Source organism: Indicator indicator, chromosome 11, assembly GCF_027791375.1.
Source record: "Indicator indicator isolate 239-I01 chromosome 11, UM_Iind_1.1, whole genome shotgun sequence".
Classification (NCBI taxonomy): Eukaryota; Metazoa; Chordata; class Aves; order Piciformes; family Indicatoridae; genus Indicator; species Indicator indicator.
This window is the reverse complement of record NC_072020.1, coordinates 12785932-12800725: the sequence shown is the minus strand read 5'-3', so window position 1 is coordinate 12800725 and position 14794 is coordinate 12785932. Positions and strand designations below refer to the sequence as shown.

Sequence of the window (14794 nt, the reverse complement as noted above, 5' to 3'; positions counted from 1 at the left end):
ATATTAGAACAAGGTCCCAGCTGAGGTCTTACCAGAGGACAGACATGCATTAACCTCTTCACAAAACCTTTTAATAACTATCAGCAAACCCAGCCTTCTGCATGCTTAATCTTTGATAAGCCAGGAGAGATATGACAAGCACCTTAAGCAACAACACATCCTCAACAATTTCAAATGAAGCAAATACTCTGGAACAGACTGATAAGGGGCTGAAGCTAAGTTTATGTTGTTGTCAGTTACCCACAGGGAGAACCTGTTTCACATGTGGCCACAGCCAAAGCAATTTGATCCTATCCTGGAGATTTATAGAGTATCTTCTTGTTTTTCAAAGTACAGGCAAAATACAAAGTCTTTTCTGGCCTTGGATGTCAGTATGATCCATCTTCAAGGATATTAACTACCAAAGGGGGAAAAAAACCCAACAGCAACAAAACCACAAAACAAACCCCAAACCAACCGAACAAACCCAAGAAAACCCCAACCAAAACCCCAAACCAAAAGAAAACAAAACCAGCCAACCAACCAAACAAAAGAGGAGCTAATGTCCTCAACAGCACACATAGGAAAGGGAAAAGCATCATGCTCACAAAGAAATTAAGATAAGAGTGTAAAATATAATCTTGAAAAGCATACCAGAAGATGAGCACTTTAATAACTGCAGGACCCTGACTCTCTTCCTTATTTTTAATTTCTTGGCTGTTACACTGGAGTTTTTCTCCTTATTTTGTTAAGTTCATCTCTCATCTGTGAGGTTAAACCTTCTCATCATCACTATTGTCATATTTTTTATTCAACCACCTGCTTTCTTCAGGGCCACAAGAACTTAACAGAAACATAGAATTTCATCATGGTAGGGGTTGGGAGGGACATGCAGAGATCATCTAATCCAAAACCACTGCTAAAACAGATTTGCTGAGATCCTGTTGCACAGGAACACATCTGGGCAGGCTTTGAATGTCTCCAGAATGACAGAATCAGCCAAGCTGGTAACGGGAGAGTCACACTCTCTAACTTTCCTCTGCAGTAAAAATTAAATAAAGAAAGTGGATAGCTAGGGGTATGCACTCTGAAAGAGAGAACAAAAGAAAGGGGAGATGAAAAAATTTAATTTAGGAAGCCTGGTGACACAGCTGTGTTTGAAGAGGCTTGTTGCACTTCTTCACTTATATCCTGTCTCACACGCTGATTCTCCTGAAGTCTTCTTTTGCTGTCACAAACAATGCATGAACTTTTCATTCTGGGCCATCACTAATATCAGTCCTTCCGACCCATACACCAAAGTCTTATTTAAATGTTCCACGAGGCAATATGTGGATGAGGTATGCTTACCTGAAAGTGAAACCTTTTTTTGCCTTCATCCAAGAAGAGTAATTCAGTAATACATTTTACATCTTAAACTGCATTTCTAGCAACATATGACACCTTCCTTGAAATTGCTGTCTTCATGATTCTATGTATAAACCTCCTGCCCCTTTCAAAAGAAAAATATGCTGACACTTCAGTGTGGACCTTAATTTAAGTGCCAGCAGCAATATGCTATCAGTACATATTCAACCAGTGCCTGGGAGCTCTATGTTTGCATTTAGCTTTCACAGAGATGAGGACACATGATAAACCCATCAGAGCTACCATCCTTCAACCTTGCCTGGCAGCATGCGTGATAGAGTCTGCTTTGCATTCAGACTGAAGACAAATTACAGTGCACTGTGCTCAGGCTTCATGCTCCCTTCTTGCAACAGGAATCATTCATCTCTCCACTTTTATTGAGAGATACTGGGCAGTATGTTGGGAAAGAAGGGAGGGAGGATGGAGGCAAAAATCAGGTGGAGGGAAGAAAAGGGGAGGTACAGAACAGGAGGAAGAATGCTGCCCAAAGAATGCAGGGCGTCAAAACCAACACTAAGTGACAAAAGACGTGATAATGTGTAGAGACAGGATAGAAAGTAAAGGCACAATCACAAAAATGCATATCAGTTATTGTAGAAATTAATATGTTTCTAGAATCAGATTAACCAAGGGAATGAAGGAGAAGAAATTCAAGAGGCAGATACAGACAAGTACACACTATTCAGCACACATTGTCCAGACTTGGATTTAAGTGGGAATGAGATGTTTCAATTGCTTGAGAAAGGAGTCCTTACAAATGAGTAAGTGTGTGGCACTATAACCAGTGGTCTGTAATAAAGGTTAAATAATCACAGAACCATACAGTTATTAAGATCGGAAAAGACCATCACCAAGCCCACCACTAAGCTCTGCCCCTAAGTACCACATCTACACATTTTTTCAACACTTCCAGGGATGGTGACTCCACTACTTCCCTGGGCAGCCTACTACAATGCCTGACCACTCTTGCAGTGAAGAAACTTTTCCTATTATTCAGTCTAAACCTCCCCTGGTACAACTTGAGGCCATTTATTCTCATTCTGTCACTTGATACTAGGGAGAAGACACCAACACCCATCTCACTACAACCTCCTTTCAGGAAGTGTTAGAGAACAAGAAGGTCTCTTCTCAGCCTACTTTTCTGCAGACTAAACACCCCCAATTCCCTCAGCCACTCCTCATCAGACCTGTTCTCCTGACCCTTCACCAGCTTCTTTGCCCTTCTCTGCACACATTTCAGTACCTCAATGTCTTTCTTGGAGTGAGGGGCCCAAAGCAGAACCCAGTATTTGAGGTGAAACCTCATCAGTGCTGAGTCTAGAATCATAGAATCAACCAGGTTGGAAGAGACCTCCAAGATCATCCAGTCCAACCAATCACCCAGACCTAAGCAATCAACTAGACCATGGCACTAGTTGCCTCATCCAGTCTCCTCTTGAACGTCTCCAGCGATGGCGACTCCACCACCTCCCTGGGCAGCACATTCCAATGGGCAATCACCCTCTCTGTGAAGAACTTCCTCCTAATATCCAGCCTATACCTCCCCTGGCACAACTTGGGGCACAATCACTCCATGGTCCTGCTGGCCACACTACTGCTGATCCAGGCCAGGATGCTGTTGGCCTTCTTGGCCACCTGGGCACATGCTAGCTCGTACTCAGCACCCCTTGACAGCTTTCCTGCCACTCTGCCCCAATCCTGGATTGTTCATGGCATTATTGTGACCCAGCATTTGGCCTTGTTGAATTTCATACAACTGACCTTGACTCATCAATCCAGCCAAGTCCAGATTCCTCTGCAGAGCCTTCTTATCTTCCAGCAGATCAACGCTCCCTCCCAGAGTAGCGTCATCTAAAACTTACTGAGGGTGTCTCAATCTCCTCATCCAGACCACTGACAAAAATATTTAGAAAAACTGGCACCAATACTAATACTGAGCCCAGGGGATTGACACTCATGGCCAGTCACCAACTTTATTTAACTCCGTTCACTACCACTCTCTAGGCTCCAGTCAGTTTTTCACCAAGCAAAGTGTCCACTTGTCCAAGCCATGAGCAGCCAGTTTACCATCCACATCTATTCCTTCATCCACTAGGCTTCACCCAATATGGTCCCTCTGGAACACAGTACCACTTCAATATTATTAGAAACTTTATTAGTACAAATCTCTTCATATAATCTCAGTAAATTAACTGCTTGTCAAAAATATATTAATAAGCAGGAAGATTTAGTCACATTACTCTTTCAAGAGTATTCATTTCAGTGCATGTTCAAAGCATATCCCTGGATGTGCCATCTTTATCCCTTGTGCATAAGATGATTAATTTGTAATAACACTAATATCAATAACAATAACTGGAAATTTGATTTGCATTCTGTCATTCTCTTATAAATCTAAACTGACTCACAAATGCCCTTTAAAGAAGTCTTGCAATAAGTCTCTCAGACTGTAATTTATTAAAGCAGAACCCTCAGTAATTTATTGAAAGATACAGAAGCACCAAATGTTTGCTTTGGGGAAAGAAGGCAGCAAATTGTTCATAAAGGAGATGACAAAATTCCTAAACTTATTTATTATATAGGAAATTATTTCTGAATTTCATCAGAGAGTAAATAAGCAATTTGTTTTCAACTCACAAACTGAAATTATGTCAGCAATTAAAAGCTCATTCTGGTTTAGTATTGTACATAGAATTACAGAATGCATCAGGTTGGAAGGGACACTCAAAGGTCATCTTGTCCGAACCCTCTGCAGCAATCAGGGACATCTCAAACTAGATCGGGTTGCTCAGGGCCTCATCAAGTTTGACCTTGAATGTCTCCAGCTATGGGGCCTCAACCTGATGGATTCATGCAGTAGTGCTTTTGGAAGAGCTCAAATTTCAAAATTGACCACTATAAGTAAGTATGCATTTTTAGGGCTTAAAACGAGCTTTTTGTAACTATTTTTAGAAATAAAAAATAGAACTTGAATATCCAAGGAAAATTAATATCAGAGTATTGCAAATAGGGAGACCTCATTGCTCTCTACAAGTCCCTGTAAGGACTTGGGAGTGAGGTAAGGGTTGGTCTCATCTCCCTACTATCAGGTGACAAGACAACAGGAAATGACCTTAAGTTGCACTAGGGGAGGTTTATGTTGGAAATAAGGAAAATTTCTTTACTGAAAGAATGGTCAGGCATTGGAATAGGCTGCCCATGAAGGTGGTGAAGTCACTGTCCCTGGAGATGTACAAGAACCACTTTGAGTGCTTTGGGACATGGTTTAATGGCAGTCTTAGGTTGATAGTTGGATTCAATGATCTTAAAGGTCTCTTCCAACTAAATCAATTCTATGATTCTATGAATCAGAAACCAAATGTAGTTTTCCAAGGACATTTTCTTCAGCTCAAGAAGGACAGGGAACTGCTTGAAAGAGTGCAGCACAGAGCTACAAAAATGATTAAAGGAGTGGAATGTCTCAATTATGAGGAAAGGCTGAGGGAGCTGGGGCTCTTTAGCTTGGAGGAGACAGAGAGGCAACCTCATTAATGTTTATAAATATGTGAAAGGTGAGTGGCAGGAGGAAAGAGACAGACTCTTCTCAGTGATGTCCAGTGATAGGACAAGGGGCAATGGGTGTAAGCTGGAGCATAGGAGATTTCATGTAAACATAAGGAAAAACTTTTTCACTGTGAGGGCGACAGAGCGCTGGAACAGGCTGCCCAGAGAGGTTGTGGAGTCTGCCTCTCTGGAGACATTCAAAACCTGCCTGGATGTATTCCTGTGTGATCCGCTCCAGGTGATCCTGCTCTGGCAGGGGGTTTGGACTAGATAATCTTTCAAGGTCTCTTCAAACCTCTAACATCCTGTGATCCTGTGATTTTTTTTAATTAGTCCCCCCCCATATACTACTTCTAACATTGTTTTGTATGTAGCTGAACTGAATGGCAGACATTAATTGGCTTGCTAAGAGTCACATACAGACATGCTGGAATGTATTGAACCCTCTCCAAATAGCTTGCTTCATTTCCCCCAGGGCAGAATTTTAGTAGGAAAAAATAGAAATCCATTTTTATCCAATCTTTAATTTAGGCTAGAAAACTAGTCATTGAAAAAGTCAAATATGCACTTATTATCAAGGAAGACAAAAAATTACAGTTAGTCAGCAGAGATCATAGAATCATCAAATACCCTGTTAGAAGGGACCTCAAGGATCATTTGATCCAATCTTTCCTGGCAAAAGCATGGTCTAGAGAAAGAGGCTCAGCACCCTCCAACTGAATCATAAAAGTGTCCAATATAAAATACAAAATGATTCCACTACATTACAGAAGGATTTTTTAGGAAATTGGAATTTCAGTGATGAAATACAATCATGTAAAAATGATAACCAGTGCTTTCCTATAACAGAACGTGTTACAGAATGGCAGAGCACATTAAATAAGAACAAAAGCTTTGACTATAGCACAAAACCAAAATGTCATCATAAAGTTGATGCAGATTTAAAGAATTCACTTCAGCTTGTTGAGCGGGGCCTGACAATATGAGGTGGGAAAAGGGAATGGGATACACTCACATTTTTACGGTAAACCTGACACTGACAGCTGAGATTATCTAGGTCCGGTAACCACAGAACTACAAAATCAGGAAACCATGAAGAGTCTGGTTTTAAACCAAAACACCCAGGACTTAGCATCCCTGAGAACAGAGATCTGTAATTATTTTCCAGGTTAACTACTGCTGGCATCAACTGTGGGCATTGTTTTTACAAGGTTTGGGTACTGCAAAAGAATGCAAGAGTGATCACATTTCAAAAGCAAACATGAACCGCTGATTTTATGCAGCAAAGTGAGGCCAAATGAGAACTGTGCTTACTAAGTGATAGGTGGTATGATGCTGTGGTGGTATGGTATTTTTATATTTTTGGGCAGTAGCACAAGATAACAATCTTGCTGCTAATATTTGTAGGATTCCAGAAAAGATCACTTACTGCATTTATAAAGATCTATCATATTTGACTTCTGTTGAGATCATAAATACATTAAAATCTGCTTCAAAATGAAACAAGGATGTGCAACTGATAAAAGGAGCCCCACCATTCACAAAAATATTTAAGATTCATTAGTTATTTGAGCTGTATAATTCCTCAGTGCCCTTGCTTCAACATGCATCAAGATACATAGGATTCCATCTCTTTGTGCTGTTTCCAGCTTTTCCACTATGTATCTACAGAATAACAGTGACATTAACAGCATGAGCACTGTTCATCCAGTCCATGATCTTTAAGGTGTTCAAATAATTAAAAGTAGTAAACTTCTCCTCCTACTCATGTCTTCCCTTCTTGTTGTCTAGATTCTTGGCAAAAAGCAATACTGCAATGAGGAAGAGCTCTTATTAAGTCCATGGAGAACATAAATTGCAAAGTCAATAAGCATAAATGAGAGAGCTCCAATGCCACTCAGTTTGGTTATGATGCCAGTGCAAACATAATGGGCCTAGATAATTGAAAAAAATAACTGATTCTAAAGATCCACAGAAAACTTCCAACTCACAGAATCAAATATAAGAATCAGTTTTCAAAATATTAACATCAATCTGTTGAAATAAAACCAAAATTATTACAAAAATGACAATGCAAGTGCAGGAAGTGTTTCAGGAAATTTGATCAGTAAGAGTGATGAAAAATTAAGTACAAGAAGATGAAGCGTTTTCAACCATCATTAAAACCTGCTTCTTTTTGAGGCCTCATCTACTTGGAAAAAAGTATCACAAGTAAATATCCTTAGTGCTATCTATAGATTAAAGCAAGACTCTTCCTATGCAAACACACAAACTGGCACAGTCTACACTACTATTTGGCTTGCTCTTACTGCCAAAAAAAAAATGTTTACTGAAGGATTTTCAGTCACTATGTATTACTAGTCACAGTGTCTAATCTCACTTGGTTTTGTTGGATGAGATCAAATGATGAGCATGCAGGTCTCAGTCCAGAGGCAGAAAAGTCTGTAAAATAACTTCTCAGGATCATCCAAGTTAATGCACATACTTGCTGTCATGGGTGATGAACTCAAAAAGGCTAAGAGTATCTTTTATTGCTCTGGCAACAGATCTAGTTTTGCTCTTCTCCAGTTAACAATATAACTTTGACAATGACCATTATCCCTTAAAAGTCTCCACTTGCTTCTCTTCATTCATAAACAACAGGATTTGTCAACAGCTCACTGGTTTAGCATTTACACTAACTGTCCAACTACAGATAAATTGTCCTGCTTTAGTTAACAAGAAAAAGAACAGAAGAAAAGATTGTGACCCTCCAGTGAATCAGCTGAATGACAATGTGTTTGACAACACTCAATAGCCCAAAATGGTCTAGTAGTTTGCTGGTTAAAGATCAGCTCCCTTCTAGCTAAAGAGAGTATATAGTAAATATTCAGTACTACAATATCAAATCCTTGTCCACCCTGAATGAAATTTAAAGCAAATGTACTTTGACACTGAAAAAGTAATTGCATGCCCTTAAACTGGGCCTAAACCAGCTGTCATCAGCAATCCACACTGGAGATTTGTGCATCTCCAATGTGTTACTTTCCTACTGCAAAGTATTAGGCATGTAAATTCAGTGCTTTGCTGGCAAGAGAAACACGAGGCTTTAAAAAGTCTGCTTCAGTTCCACAATTCAGTTTTGCTGCTTTATGCAGACAAATAATCTCTGAACCACTGACTGAGATTCAATAAACTTCTTTCTTTGGAAAGACAGAAGCCTTTAAAATCTGCCTCATGATTTGCCAAAGTAGCACTAGTTCCTGTTAGAGGCCTAGGCTGCCACTTCTTACAGGATGGGATGTGTTGTCTCCAGTGAAAGGTGGTTAATAACAACCTGGGACTGCAGACATGAAAGCATTTAATTGCCAGCCTGCCCTAGACACAAAGGGCTACCTGTGGTTTGTTTATATACTAGAAGAACAGAGAGTAATTATAAATTTAATTGGGGCTGCAGTCAGGTTGCATAGATAAGCCAGTATCTACCATCAGCACCAAGCACCATTCTCAGACCACACAAGCTAGGCAAGGCTCTTACCTCAATAATTGTATTTTTGCTCTATCTCCCACTTCACAAATGCTGTAATATGCTGAGTTCTGGAACGGATCCTGATTATTTTTTATTCCTGTAGTTCCCTGTGTTTCTTAAACTGGAAAGCCCAGAACTGGTCACATTAACTGTGTATGTGGGCTCACCAGGGAAGAGCAGAGGGGCAGGAGAGCCTTGCTGGCCACCCTGTTCTTAATGCACCCCAGGATACCATTAGCCTTTTTGGCCACAGGAGCACACAGCTGATTCATGCTGAACTTGTCCCCCAGCACTGCCAGGTCCTTCTCCATAAAGCTGCTTTCTAGCAGGTCAGTGCCTAACCTGTACTAGGGGAGGGAGCTGTTCTTCCCCAGACTCGATACATGCTCTTGTTGAACTTCACTGTTCACTTCTTACTGAAAGGGCAGTACATTCTGAAGGGGTGTCAGCCATCCTTCCCAGTTTGGTATCATCAGCAAACCCACGGAGGATACACTCTGTCCCTTCATCCAGATCATTGATGAAGATGCTGAACAAGACAACCTAGTCCTGACCCCTGGGAAACACCACTAGCTACAGGCCTCTAACTAGACCCTGCATCGTCGACCACAACCCTCTGTGTTCTGTCATTCAACCAGTTCTCAATCCACCTCACTGCCCACGTTTCTGACCCACACTTCTTAGGCTTACCTGTGAAGGTGTTATGGCTCATGAAACCAGATTTCCAAAGTTATTGAGGTTTACAATGATAATAGATTGATTTTCTGGAACATGCAAGTGGCCTGACTACCAGCAGAATCAATGTAAGGCAGGCACACTCTTGCTCAGTATTGGTCACAATGTTACTAACATTATGACAGCATTTTCACAGCACAATTCAACACACTGACACAGATATTTGTGTGATTTCTAACACCATCAATGCATTACATTATTTTTAGTGTTCTAAAACTATACAAGCTTAATTAATACTCTCTGGTGATTGGTACCAGTAAACATTCTTCCTAAACTCAATGATCTTAAAGGTCTTTTCCAACCAAAACAATTCTATGATTCTAAACAGTCACTGATCATTTAAATACCTGCCCTTCCCCTTCTGTAAGTAGTTTTTCCTGCCATTGGTACTAATAACCTTGTAGCTTGACCTAGTAAAGCATCAGCAAGAGGGATATACGAGCTGGAAGGTTTAACTGTCACTTCAGAGTGTGTCTCCAATAGCTCTCTTCTGAGTATTCACCAGACATTTCCTTCTTCAAAAGTTTTCCTTTTGCAGTAAGTATTTCTAATTTGCCAAGGCCTTTTCCTTTCCCCTGGGAGTCAAGAGCTATAACATGTAGGGAATTTTCTCTATTTTTAATTGAATTTTCTGTAATATTCAGAGAATTGATACAATTTGCTTCTAACCAAGACTCAGGCAACAATATGACTGCTGTATTTAGTGTAAAAGGAAATATATCACATACACACAGAATTACAGCAATAGGGTTCCATGAGGTAAGTTCAATCTTTCCATGTCAAAGCAGATTTATTCCCTACAGAACAGGTTCTTCCTTATTCTTTGTTCTTTCTTGGTTTTAAATGCCAATAAGAAAATTTATTGAAAAATTTGTCATTCTCTGATCTGTTGTGCACAGAAATTTGCTTTAGTGCATGCAAGAAAATAAATCAAAAGAGATTCAGTTCCTTCACACTATTTTTTTTGAGAACCCTCTAGACATATACTCTAGGGCTAACATCTTCAGCTTAGAAACAGATTTATGTTGTATAGCAAGGAGAGCGCATCTCGAAACTTCATTCATTCATTTTTAGTGGGCAGACATTTCTCATCTCTAATAGACCCTTGCACAAAAGCTGAAGCTATTCCAGCAAGACTCATGCTCCCATATATTCATTCCTAAACTCACATTATCAAACATTTGATCTTTTATTGGCTTCACAAAGTATCAGCTTTCTGCTTGCACCTGGATTTTTTCAGATCAGTCTGTCTCCAGCATGAGATAGGACTAGAGGAGAGGTCTTCAACCCCAAACCAGGGGAGGTTTGGGTTGGATATTAGAAGAAACTTTTTGACTGAAAGGGTTTTAAAATACCAGAATAGGCTCCTCAGGAGGGTGGTTGAATACCCATCCCTAGAAGAGTTCAGAAGATGCAGAGGTATGGTACTGACAGACATAGTTTAGCACCAGACTTTGCAGAATGAGATAATGGCTGGACTTGATCTTAAAGGTCTTTTCCAACTAAAACAATTCTATGATTCTACAGTTCCATGATTTCTGCTTGTACTGTTGTATACAATGTTTTGGTGGCTTTAGTATTTCAACACCACTAAAAATATTGCTGAAAATCAGTCATAGAATGTCATCATTACTTTCACCTTGTCTCACTTGTCTAAAATTCAAATTCTCTGAAATACATAAAACTTTGAGTATGATGAAAAAAAGCATGGAACTGAAGTTAATGGGCAATGTTGGTCAATTTCCTCCTGTTCTCAGCTGTTTAAAAGGAGTGTGAATTGAGCTGTGTTCCATTGTTTGGATAGCAGATGAGATGATAAAGAATTTGTATCACGTATTAAATAGCAGAGAGAAGCTTAGTGTACTTCCTTGCTTTGCTCATGTTTATACATTCTGCACATCTTCAGTCACTGCTCATCTATTGACTTATAAACATCCCGGATTTAACAATACAAAACATGAGGGTCATTAAAAATTACAGCACATTCCAATTATTTTCTTTCCATTTCTTGTTTTTATCATTATTTTGTAGGACTGACCTGGGAGGATTTCTGAAGATTAATACTGAAGATACACAAAAATCACACAATACTCTGAGTCATTTTGAATTTTCTTTGTGTTGCCTTCATGGATTTGTGTTTGAGCTTACAGTAGAGTTATGATGATGATAAAAAAGATTTCCAGTCACACTGAAAGGACCCTTTCCTTAAGAATGCAAATTTCACTATCCTATCTCAGGTCATAAATGCTAAAGAAACAAGTGGCCACCAAAACTGAAGCTCTAACATCTTATAAATCTGATTAACAGGCAGAAATTCAAATAGAACCCTAAACCAGCATTATTTATTGAGATATGAGAAGCTGCAGGCATGAGAGAATAATGTCAGCAGCGACTTTAGTTTCCTTCTCTAGGTAACAGCTAATCTGAGAATGCTGCTAGTTTGGTCCCATTTGTTTGTCACACAGCATCTTGTTAAGGGTCAGTCCTAAGCTGGCCACTAAACAATTGCCAGAGGCTCTCCATGAACTCCTCTGCCTTCCTAAAGGACGGAGAAAGGGAATAAGGGAGAAAGACTGATGGGTTGGGAAAGAAACTAAACCAGCTTTCATGAAAACAGTAAGAATGAAATGAAATAGATACAAATAGATACAGACCAATATTGAACCCAAGCCCCTGATGGCAATTAGTCGCTGTCACCACTGATGCTGTGGGCAGAAACTGGGGAATTCCCAGACTGGACTCAATATGAGATGGGAAACAGATTCAGGAGCCAGATTATGGAACTGGAATCAGGAAGTCAGGGATCAGGGTTGAAGGCAGAATGGACAGAGTCTTCCTCAGATGCTGGCCATGAAGGAAGACGCTTGACCCTGGTATTCCCTCAGCTTTATCGTGAACATGAAACCCATGGGATAGAATCCCTTGTTGGTCAGTTTTGGGTCACCTGGTCTGTCCCCTTTTCCCTAAAAAAAGCTGCACCTTTTCCTTCCTACACCCCAAGGTGACACACAAGATTTAGCCCTTAGTCTGCACGCAAATCTTTGGTGCTAAGTCTCCCCATCAGCGTTGCCATTGCCACCAGCTGCCACTGTCTGTGCAAAGCTGCCCTGAGCTGCAGAAAATGCCTCACTGAGAAGACTGAGCTGGGAAGGCATAGCACCGAGCAGAGGTGGTGCTGGTCTAGCCCAAACCATGACAGATTTAATAACTCACCTCTAATTTTGCTGAACACATTTGGATTTAAGCTGAAAAAAACCCTGTGTCACTTTTCTGGTAATACTTGTGATTATGATGACACTGAGTGCTTTTGAAATCCCAGTAACACCACCTAGGAAGTCTAACCTTGACTCTAAGTGCTGTTAATGATCACTTTGCACAAAGAAAGCAAGGGATAACTTGATAAAAAAAAGGTAAACACACCACTCAAAGGCTTTGGTTATCCATGACAGGATTTTAGAAGGGAAGATGCAGGTACATACAAGCCAAGCACATGTGAAACAGAGGAAGGTGTTTTTTCCTCCTTCAACTGACTTCCCACCTCCTTTCACCAGCTCCAGTTCTATGGGATTTTAGACCAACACAGCTCTCAGAAATAAATGAATTGTATTTCAGGAACAAGATGCCATACAGAATGTGTTTTGTACAGTCATTCAGAATGGAAGGACTTTCAGGTATGCCACAGATTGGTGTCTCACAGGAAACACTGCACATTCATCTCTGCTTGGTAGACAAAGCAGCACACAGTGGATTAACAATACCTTTGTCCTCAGTGAAGATTTATCACTCATACTAAACACTCTCCCATCCTTAAGCCAGTGAAAAGAAGAGGGAAAGCAGACACAATTAAAATGAAATGCTGTAAAATAGAAACAAGTCAAAATTATGCTTCTAATCAAATATTTCCTCTGGGCACTAAGCAGCTATTAGGTGGTCTGGAGCAAGCTTAAGATGCCTCACAAAATCACCTTATCTCCAGCAGTGCAAATGAGGTTAATGGTCTCATCTACAATGTGTGGTTCACTTTCTCTATTCTGCCTTTTTTGCTTGTTTTGTTTAGTTATATGCAGATAATTGGAAAAAACAAAGAAACATCATTCCCTGGAGCTTAGTAGGGAAAGAAAGTTCACTTCTTTACCAAAACCCAAATTCAAGTCAGGAAAGAGAAAAAAAATAAAACCAGTGTGGAAAAAATAATTAGTTGTAAAGAAGGGTAATAGGCAGTTGTCACCCAGCCTCCTACATACACCAGCATGGGAGAGGGAAAAAGAAGGGGAAGAAGGGGAAAAGCCAGCCTATAACCATATATAACTGTACATAAAGCTATTCTTTTTGTTAACCCCTCAGTGTCTGTGCAATATTCAACTGGCCCTTACTGTACCCATTTGCATGCACAGAGGGAGGGGTTACTGACTTCAGCCTTGTTTCTGCCTCTGCCAAAATTTCTAATCCCAGGCATAAAGGCACAACCATCCTCTGTCTCTGCATTCCCCCTCTCATTTGTGCAGTTATACTGGCCTGAGTCATAATGAAATTCTAATCAACATACCATGAGTGAAAACAAGAGGTTCCTCAGATCCAAGTCAGAAATAAAACATTCTCAGATTCTCAGCTTGAGTCACTTAAAAAGCTAAAGTACAGTGCTGCAAATGCAGGCTTCTTATTTTGAACCAAAAGTGATGCAAAGGTCAGGACACTGCTATTCTTCTGCTGTACCTTTACAAGGCTTCCCAGATTATAAAAGATAACACGGGAAAACAAAAACCCCACAGCTTATGCGATTAGGACCATGTGTTTGGGTGAACAGATGTGGGAATGACACTTCAGGGAATTCATGACTGACTTTCATAGCCTACTAGAACAATTTCTACATGAATACCTTGTTTTATGGAAAAATGGTGGAATTATAAAGTACAGGTCAACAATTATCAGTCAAACAGATTTCAGAACTTAACTGAAACAACAACAAATTAACCCAGACGGAAAGAGCTATAACTACCTGGAGAAACCAGACAATCTCTCCCTCACAATCAAAAAGTCACATGTATAAGACATTTCAGAAGAAATCAATCAATCTCTCTGCAGAAACGTAATAATGTTTTGGGGATTTTCCCTTCCAAATCAACAAAGCTCAGTGCCGGATGCATTATGTAGGGCATTTCTTTCCATTTTCTCCCATGTGTGCTTATTAACTTAATTTTATGAGAGTATCTCAGACTGTTCTAACAAATTGAAGGTTCCATGTTTTGACAACAAAATAATTTTCAGGCTTTTAGTATGTGCCAACTGGCTATGCTAGAACTCTTATTTGAGGCAATATGCTAAAAAACCCCACTATCTGAATTACAGATATTGGAAAAGATGCATAGTGCAGCAACAAGAAGTTTACCTCTTGTGAGAGATCAGCTTGAATTTGGTAATAGTGAAATAAGAATAACCTTTAAAGAATTTTTCATCATTCTACTTAGGATACCTCATAAACTATTAACTTTTCTATCACTTAGGTAACATTATGACTGTACATAGCATCACATTTTCATTTTGATTAGATATGCACCTTGAAAGTTTAAAAAAGAAAACTTAACCCATTTTTCAACACTGATAAATTCTGCTTTTAAAATTTAT

General features: G+C 39.8%; 1 protein-coding gene across 1 annotated transcript in view; it reads right to left on the bottom strand.

The window, feature by feature from the left end:
- CNTNAP2 (contactin associated protein 2) overlaps window positions 1-14794 on the bottom strand; it is a 664834-nt gene that overhangs the window by 392267 nt on the left and 257773 nt on the right. The window lies entirely within an intron of this gene.